The sequence below is a fragment of the Rhynchophorus ferrugineus genome, unplaced genomic scaffold (assembly GCF_030347505.1).
Source record: "Rhynchophorus ferrugineus isolate W39M unplaced genomic scaffold, kcgeb_rfMv2 rfM9, whole genome shotgun sequence".
Classification (NCBI taxonomy): domain Eukaryota; kingdom Metazoa; phylum Arthropoda; class Insecta; order Coleoptera; family Curculionidae; genus Rhynchophorus; species Rhynchophorus ferrugineus.
In genome coordinates this window covers 7,372,462-7,382,591 of record NW_027472588.1, presented here as the reverse complement: position 1 = coordinate 7,382,591, position 10,130 = coordinate 7,372,462, and the positions used below count along the sequence as shown (strand labels likewise).

General features: G+C 32.8%; 1 long non-coding RNA gene across 2 annotated transcripts; it reads right to left on the bottom strand.

Moving 5' to 3' along the window:
* Window positions 1-2,831: 2,831 nt before the first annotated feature.
* On the bottom strand, window positions 2,832-6,810 carry LOC143202034 (uncharacterized). Of its 2 annotated transcripts, none has more exons than XR_013007069.1 (4): window positions 6,688-6,810; window positions 6,023-6,183; window positions 4,774-4,953; window positions 2,832-4,080 (listed from the first exon to the last, which is right to left on the bottom strand). It is a non-coding gene; the product is annotated as an uncharacterized LOC143202034 (long non-coding RNA). The 2 variants fall into 2 exon arrangements; XR_013007068.1 differs by having other exon boundaries at window positions 6,634-6,804.
* Window positions 6,811-10,130: the final 3,320 nt, after the last annotated feature.

Genomic DNA, 10,130 nt, shown 5'->3' with positions numbered 1-10,130 from the left:
CACATGTTATCCATTTGATCGGTACCTTCTTTATATTGGTCTAGCTTCACCAAACATTCCATATAACGCGATATTATATACATTTTGTATTATATATTTTGTATTAAGTTGAAATTCTTTTCTCATGTCACAAATATTGCGAAAATAGTTAAAGTGTGTAACAAATTATAATGTTTTATATATATATATATATATATATATATATATATATATATATATATAAATCATTATAATTTTCATTAATATAAAATTAAACAATTTTCTTAAATAAAAATAAATTGAATTTTGTCTCAAGACTTATTAAATTTTTATTAATAACATATTTATGTAAGATAATTTTAGAAGTTACAGTTTTAACCTGTGTATAGTTCTAAAACAACATTCGTACTTTTTATCAATATGTTGTTGAGTTAATCAGTACTGAGTTAATCTAATGTACTCAAATTCTTAACCTTCTTTAACACCACTAACTGTTATTTGCTTGGTAATATGTTATAATTTTCAATATTGCGTTAATATACTACCAGAATTTTTATTTAAGATGTATGGGTAAAACCAAGCCTGCAAAATAAAAGGTGTTTATATAGCTATATTATGTTACATAATCCATAATATACTCATATATTCGATATAAATGTTTTAGTATTTATCAATTTTAATACATTAATACAAAAACTATTATTTTTATAGGGTTTTATTATATATTATATATTTTAATAACCCCTTTAATTATCAAATTCATGGTTTTAGTTTGATAATATATAAGACATATAGTCTTATATATTATCAAACTAAAAAATATGTATCTTCAAAATATATAAAATTAATGGAAACTTGCTAATTCTGACTATTTAATATATATTTCTTTAAAACTTTTTTTTTGATAGCGTACCCTTGACTTGCATATATGTTATATGGAAGGTACCCAACAGCCAGAACTCTCCACCTTGTACAGGTACGGGATTGTGCCTGGGACCAGAATCTCTGTGTTAAACTGATCAATACAGTCTAAATCTGGAGCATTTTTCTTTACTTAAAGGTTTTTTCTTTTTCTTTGTATTGTTTTTACAATAATATATAGGAGACATTTATTATATTTCGTATTATTTTATAAACTACCCGATAAAAAATACTTTCCCTTCCGATTACTTGTTCAGATGGCCCTGCAGATGGATTACTCCGAAGAACATTTCTAGAACATTTATTAATGATAGTTTTTTTTTTATTATTTAATTAATACATTGTTACTAGTCGTTTCCGTATAACCTATAATTTGTTTTTATAATAACTTAAATCTAGGTATATAACTAGGAGGACCCATCGGCCTTATCTCAGTCTCCGGTGAAATAATATTTATACAAGTGTGTACTGGTTGTAATGTACGATTTTAGTAGTTCGGTGTGTTGTTTTTGAGCATATATATTTTTACTTTCGTAGGCTTTTTCAATAACATCTGCTGTTCTGTGGACGTGGTCAATTGTTGAATGCTTAATATTTAATGCTAATGTTAATAAACCCAAAGTGGTATGTAGGTATTAGGTTTTTTCTCTATTTGACGAATTTTTTTAAAACCTTAGATATTACTGGGAGTAGTGATGTAGCTCTATCGGCTTTTATTTCGTTTGGTGGCCTGTCAGGTTTTGGGATTTAATCATAGTGAACAAACTTAAAACAAATCACAAACAATAGTTCTTTGAACTCAGATATATTTTGAGTTATGTTATATTAAATTACCTTTAAGTAAAAATGTATATTTAGTATCAGTATAAAAACGTGATAATGATTATTTTTAGAATCTCACATACTTTGAAAGTTTAAGATATTATTTTTCTTATAAACTACATATTACATAATTTTATGTAATAAATTTAAGCATTATTAAAGCAATAAAAAAAATTTAAGCCGGCTTGGTTGGCCCAGCGGTAAAGGCTGTCCTATCGGTCCTCCTGCTGTTGCGATAATCGCGGGTTCGTGTCCTGGTGGGGCATGGTAAATTTGTGTTTGTGACTGTTTAACATTTGTAATTGTCTTGAGTAAGACCGAATGTCTTTAGGGATGTGTTCTAAGTTGGTCACTCGCCAGTAGGTAGGCTTAATAGGTCGGTTGATAAAAAGGAGATTATTTTAAAACCTTTTTTGTTAGCTGTAATCATTGATTTATAAACTGGGAGCTTGGCGGAGATCCTTAATTTGAACTATATCAATGACAAAAAAAAATACGTATGCTTGTGTGTTGTATCAGATATTTTCAATACAATTGTCTTTTTAGTTCCTCAAACTATTTTAATGACTTACAATCCAAGAACTATTGGTTAATCATTATTTTCAATATGCTTTTGTTTATACCTTGAAAAAGCTCAGAACTAGTAAATTTATAATCTAATTTTTGAGTTTTACTCGAACAAATATACACAATCTGAAATGTATATATAAGACAAACAAGGTTTTACTGAAATTTAAGTGCCCTTATAATTGGTAACTAATTTATACTTTGGCAGTTTTGTTATAAAATTTCCATATATATTCATTTATTTAAAGAAATAATTTTTCTAATTCTAGGTGACGTGATGATTTATTTAATAAATAAGAATATTCCCTATAAATAGAAATATGTCAACTTAATTTTTTATAAGCTCTTCAGTAAAAAAACAAAGTCTTCTGACTGGGAGCTTGGCGTCTCCTGTAATCCAGCTGCTTGGAGGTCGGTTTCAGTGGATGGTTTGAGATGGGGAGTTCTGACGCAGGGCGTTTCGTGTAGACCGGGTGTCCACACTAAGCACGACGTCAATATGGGTACCCTGGGGGAGCTCGGGGTGACCAGGTTGCCTAAGGAGGGACGGACTGGGCCAGTGGGGGAACCAAGCAGCCAAAAGTCCCCGCGTTGTGCAGTAGTGGGATCGCGCCTGGGAGCGGGAACCCTGTGCCAGCCCGATCAATACAGCTAAACCTGGATCCTTTTTACTAACTTTTAGATTTTCTTATATTTTTGTTGCGATATATATGAAACAAGTTTATTGGGTATCTTTAAGATGCACGAAAAAAAATTAACTGTCAAAGAAAAACAACTAGTCTCAGTTTACGTTTCTCTCGACAGATGGCGCTGGAAGTCAGTGCCGTGTGCGGAGATTTCTGTAACTTATATCGATCGGTCTGTATACTGAAAGTATATTTTTTGTACTACAAAATATATTGAGATTTACAATTAACAATATCGTCATAAAAAAATTGAAAAATTAAATAAATTTTTAGGTGTAGTATATTAGAACATTACTATTAATTGTATAGCTCGCATTACATAAGTTTAAACAAGTTACATTTTTAACGATAATATATAATTGTTATTAATATTTTTTAGATTTTGATTAGCTAGCCGTAAATAATAATTAAGTTTTATAAATATATGTTTATAACACTTTTTATTGCTATTTATCTATAAATGTACTAAATTTTGTTAATATTTAACAACTAATTTGAAATAAATGATGTGATTAAATTTTGGCACTTTTATTTAAAAAGGTGTCATTAGATAGTGGAATTATATACTTAAAATTGTGTTGATGGTAATTCATATAATAGTTCTAATAAGTTATGGAGTGCAATAATTTACACGACTATTGCTTTTGTATTTGTTTTGTTAAATAATTTTCTATTAGGGATAATATTATATAAATTAACATCCTTTAGAGGATTACATATAATAATAGTATATAACTGTACATGAAATTAATGGAACTTTGCTTTATATCTGACTTTGTTTAATAAATAATTCGCTTAATCAATTTTTGGATTGACATGTTAGTGTCGGCCTGAATCGAACTTTCTTTCGACCGGGAGTTTGGCACCTCTTGTAATCCAGCTGCTTGGAGGTCGGGTTCAGAGAATGGTTTGGAGGCCGGGGGGATCCTTAATGCAGGGAGTCTCGTCTCCTTGTGTGTTCGCACTACGCACGGCGTCAGTATGGTTGCCCTGACAGAGCTCACGGGGTTAACCAGGCTGCCATAAGGGGAGGCAAACTCGATAAACCAACAGGGGAGACCCAGCAGCCAAATCCTCTCCACGCTGTGTGATGATGGGATCGTGCCTGAGGACGGGACCACTGTATTAACTCGACCGAAACTTCCAGAACTGAACCTTTTTGTGTTAAATTTTACGGATCCTCTTATTTTTGTAATGATATATAATGGACAAACTTATTATATTTCGTTATAATACGTTACTTTTATTTTTTTTAAAGTTTAACTACTACAGACAAAGTACCCTCTCTTGCCATTACCTCTGCAGATGGCGCTGCAAGCGAACTACCCCTAAGAAGATTTCTAAAACTTTTATTGCAAATACGTACTGAGTTACATGAAATAATTTGATCAGTACTGATAAATTAATTATTGAGTGATTATTTGATAAATGAGTTATATATATAATGTTGATAAATCAATATAAAAAACTGTTTACGATTATTTTGAAAATTTAAAAATAAATTGAAGGTTTAAATTATTATGTTAGTAATTAAAAAATTAATACAACAATAACACATGACTTGAAAAGTCTAAGGCATAACAAAGAAAACGCTTTTTTTGTAGAAGTAATGGTAATATCCGTCAAGAGCTACACAATTATTCCAGCGCGCGCTCTAACATTTCAACACTGCTTTTGTGCAATGTACATTTGTTGTTTTGAAGGTTAGTACTAAATGAAAAAGCGGTGAATGAAATAAAATTAGCGCCATCTATTCGTTAGGCTCGAAACTTTTCTGTCCATGTTTTAAATTTGATACCTTTTCAAGCTGTTGTAACCTGATTTTTGTCGAATGGTCTTCAGCTGGCGGTAGTGTGCAATCAGGATACGTGACTGGGTCTCTCCGTCAGGACGATCTACGGGTCGTGAGTCCAACCGATGCGGCGTTTCCTTGAAACCCTTTTCTGATATCCAAACCAAGGAGGAGATATGGGATGCTCTAAATAAAAGGGACAGTACAAGGGAAGATGAGAGCTCAAAAACAATGGCTTATGTTAATTCAAAGTTACTTTTTTTTCAATTAACTACTACAGAAAAAATACCCTTTCCTTCCATTACCTCTGCAGATCTAAAGTACCTCGAACAAGATTTTTAAAATTTTTATTATCCGATGTAGATGTATTAAAAAATGACTCACAAAAACAGTTTTTTGATTGGAAATATATATTTAGTTAGATGAAATAATTAGATGAGCGATTACTGAAAAATGATTTATTGAATGATTATTTGATAAATAAGTTACATAAACAATGCTCATGAATATTTAGCATCAGTATAAAAACTGTTTTTGATTATTTTGAAAATTTAAAAATAAATCGAAGTTTCAAGTTATTATGATCGTTGTCGATTTAATAATAGTAAATTTAAACATTTCTATAGCAATGAAAAATAGTTATATAGCTATAGTTAATACAACAATAGCTCATGGCCTGAAAAATCCTGAGCATAACAAAGAAAATTTCTCAACAACAGCGAACAATCGCGGCACCCACTTTGAACAAAACTTTGTCATAATCAAATGTTTCTGCAATATAAAACCAACAACAACACGTTCCTTTGATATCTTTGCGATGTTATATAACGCAGCTTCACTTTTCGATCATTTAAAACGTTTTTGTGAATTTTTTTGATATTTTCTTTTGTTACCATTTCATTTGTTTGAAGTCAGCAAACCAACGTTTTATTGTTTCTGATGGAGCGAAGTTCTTATAGCACGTTTCAAGCCATTGCTTCGCTCGAACGGTATTTTTCCCATTAAGAAACAGTGCAAAATTAAAACGATAAATTCTTTTTGACCCAGTGTTTTGAAAATAACAAAGTAATGTCATTCTTAGCACAACAACTCACAAACTTATGAGTAGAATATCATGAAATTTTAAAAGCTTTCTGTTGAAGGTTAGTACTAAACAAAAAAGCGGTGAACGAAATAAAACTAATGCCATCTATGTGTTAGACCAGGACATTTCAGCCAAATTTTTAAATTTGATAACTTTTCAAGCTGTTGTAACCTGATTTTTGTCAAATGGTCCTTAGCTAGCGGTAGTGTGCAATCAGGACACGTGAGTCGGTCTCTCTGTCAGGACGATCTACGGGTCGTGAGTCCAACCGATGCGGCGTTTCCTTGAAACCCTTCTCTGATATCCAAACAACGGAGGACATATGGGATGCTCTAAATAAAAGAGAGATTACAAGAGAAGATGAGAAAAACCCCTAAAAACTATTTTATAGTCTTAATCAAAATGACCCACTATAACTCCTAAGTAATTAAAGGTTTTGACCTATATAGAGAGACCACGTGGCCAACAGATATATGTTATCTAATACGACCCTGACTATCTGGCTATTTGTTTTAAAACCAGCTGAATAGTGAACGAGTGAGACGGGTTGGTCTGTTTTCTAATAGGTCTTGAGTATTGGCTTGTATCGCCATTCAGCCAGTAGCCTATTCATTCCGTTAAATAAAATAATTTTTTGCAGTAAATTAACAGTTTTGTTCTCTAAACCGTTTCAAATTTTTTAAATTATATATATTACTTATTTCTCTATATCTCACCAGTTTAGTGGCCAAATTATAACTAGCCAGTAAAACGATATAATTTAAAACTACAAAAACACGAACCTTGCGTACAGTCGGTGTTATCATTCGACAGATAAGAAAAGGAAAATGGCTGACCTTTACTGGAGGATTTCTAAGTACAAGGAACTTCCCTTCAACTACCACTACTATTCCTTTAGTTGATAGTCACTATTCAACAGTCAGTCAAAGTTTCAATAAAATGAATCAAACGCTTCTAGACGTACCTCTGCGAATTCGGTAGAAGTATTTCATCAATTCAAACGGCTTGGAACGGAACGCCACTTTGTTATGCCATGTTGCCAATTTTCCTCTCTAAATTATAATATTAAATATGAGTATGAAAGAAAGGTAGGTTGGTAGGGGTAGGAAGATATATTAGTATCATCTTGATTTGTGTTCCGCAGGAGGGAATAATAATTAATTGTTTTTACGTAATTATTAGTCAAATGGTCCCTGGTTAACAGTGTTACTGTCGTGTGCGCGTAGTTTTGTTGGCTGGTGCTGTATTAACTAGGTGTATTTATATAATATTCTAAATTATCAGCAGGACTCAACGTTTTTTAAATACAAAACTAACAATATTGAAAATGGTATATTTTAGATCAATAATAATATTGAAATTGTACATGGGAAGTTCTTTGACTAACGAAGCTGGACGAGAATTAATTTTACTGGCATGTGAAAATGATGGTAACAAACTTTCCTTCAGAGGATTCCTAATACCCTATAGCAAAAATAAGTTCTGACAATCAGATCGACGACATAAAGCGTTGTAGAACAACAGGCCAATTAAATGCCTGAACTGATGCTGTACAATCGATAAAGCCAAAAATAAAAGGGTTCGGCAGAAGACTTGAGAAATGTTCACAAATAAGTGAAATTCAAGGGAGGAAGAAATTAATGCCCCAAATAAGATTTTATTCTAATAAAAATAATAAACATCCGTTGATTCTAAAAATAGTTGAACAGTAAATAAGAAATAGCTGTTGTTATTTTTATTAACCAATGTGAATTCTGAAATATCCATGTATCATCTATACACAAAATTGAAATATTAAAACTTTCTTGATTTTTTTATAACAGTTCAATTGAAAAGTCCCCGGCCTAACATTGTAAAACACATTTTTTTGGCAAAATTAGTTGTTTATTCAATGGTTCATTCAATTCAAGGGTGATACACTGATTATAGCGATTCGATTGATTATAGCGAACTTTTCGATAGTATTTATGTAATACGATTTGTCCTTTGCTTCAAAACAGTCCTCAGTTTCGTCCATCAACTCTTCATTCAACGAAAATTTCTTCGCAGCGAGCATTCTTTTGAGATCTGATAACAGGAAAGAGTCGGTGGGGGCCAAATATGGAGAATACGGTGGAGGAGGAAGCAATTCGAAGCCCAATTCATGGATTTTGACATGATGGACTTCTGACACGGTGCAATGTCTTGGTGAAGCAGCTCTTTCTTTTTCTTCTAATGCGACCGTTTTTCGGCGATTGTCATAGTCGCTGTTGGTGGTCCTTCCTTTTTTACCTTAGAATTCATCAGTCAATGAAAATTATTCCATGCGCATCCCAAAATACAGACGCCACAACCTTGCAAGCCGACTATTGCGTTTTCCCACGCTTTGGAACGGGTTCATCGTGTGCAATCCACTCGTATGACTGTCGATTGGACTTCGGAGTGAAATGATGGAGCCATGTTTCATCAATTGTCACATATCGTGCAAAAACTCGGGGTTATAATGTTTACCAACTCATCTTTATCATCTTCAAACACTGCTCCGAATCATCAACTCGTCTTTGTTTTTGGCCAAAAGTAAGCTCGCGCGGCACCTGTTTTGCATAAAGTTTTCTCATACCCAAATATTCGTGAATGGTATGATGTACACGTTCATTTGATATCTTGCGAGTTTCTGCTATTTTATTTAATTTCAATTTACGGTCATTCCAAATTATTATATTGATATTTTAAATGTGTTCTTCGATAACAACCTCTTTTGGGCGTCCACTGCGTTCACCGTCTTCGGTGCTCATTTCACCACGTGTAAACTTAGCATACCAATCCTTCATGGTTGATTCTCCTGGGACAGTATCCGGTAACTTGGCATCAAGTCAAGTTTTGACTTCAACTGTATTGTTTTCCTTCAAAAAGCAATATTTTATCAACACGCGAAATTTTTTTTATCCATTTTTTTCACAGTAACAAAAGTTGTTTCGATCAAAATGCTATAATTCATAAACTATTGATCAGATAGCTGTTAAATTTATACACGCATCTTTTGAGGGTTAGGACTAACTAAAAACTTATGGATTTAGTTCTAATAGCCCTATCTATGTGTCAAGGCGGGGACTTTAGGAAAGGGTCAAGGGAGGAAGCATTCAAAAGCAATACCTGGGCCATTAGACGTTTTCGTCTTCGATAAAACCGCAGCAACTATGACAAGAAGTTAAAACAACGTTTGTCGGTTTATAATCATTGGTAATTGTAACTAGTATCCTGAAGAGTTTTGCTAACGTATGACAAACGGACAAATTTTGTAAAAAGATTTGGTTACATGTTCGAATCTATAAGATAGCATCGTCTGATTTTAAACGAATTTACGAAATGGTGACAGGTAATACATTCAACATTTTGATGATGTGTGTTATTTTGAGTAGACTATTTATATAAGTGCTGTATGCAATTTTCCCCATATGTAAATACAAATTTAACATACTGACAACGTTATAGTCCGAATATCGTCATTTTGCTAACGAATAACAAAGACCCAACTGGAATTACATACGATTCGGTGGCAGGAATTTATCGATATCATGCTTATTTTCATATTTATTTATATATTTAGGGCTTATTTAATAGATTTTAGTCAAAATTTGAACCTACAAATTATTGTGGCTGTTTAACTGTAAGTTTAAGTCCCTATATAATATGCATTAATAATAATAAGTAATAGTAATAATATAATTAAAATCATATAATATATTTAATTAAATTCATCACAATATATGCTACTTAATTAATGTCAAACTTATTTGTTCTATTAAATAATTAAATTTTCGTTATACTTCATTGTTGATAGTAACATTTAGTATAAGAACAAATTAATATATCCCCGACTGGGAGCTTGGCATCTCCTGTAATCCAGCTGCTTGGAGGTCGGATTCAGAGGATGGTTTGAGGTCGGGATTGCTGGTGCAGGGCGTCTCGTGCAGACCGGGTGTCCACGCTAAGCATGGCGTCAATATGGGTTACCTGAGGGAGCTCGGGGAAGCCAGGTTGGCCAAGGAGGGACGTATCGGGCCAGGGGGGACACTCAGCAGCCAAAAGTCCCCGCGTTGTGTAGTAGTGGGATCGCACTTGGGAGCGAGAACCCTGCGCTGGGCCGGTCAATACGGCTACACCTGGATCCCATTTTTTAAACTTTTATACATTCCTGTATTTTTATTATGATATCTATTGGGCAATTTTATTGAGATTTTTTAAGTTAAATATTTAGAATTTTGTAATCGTGAAAAGAAAATAAACTCGTTTCGTATTA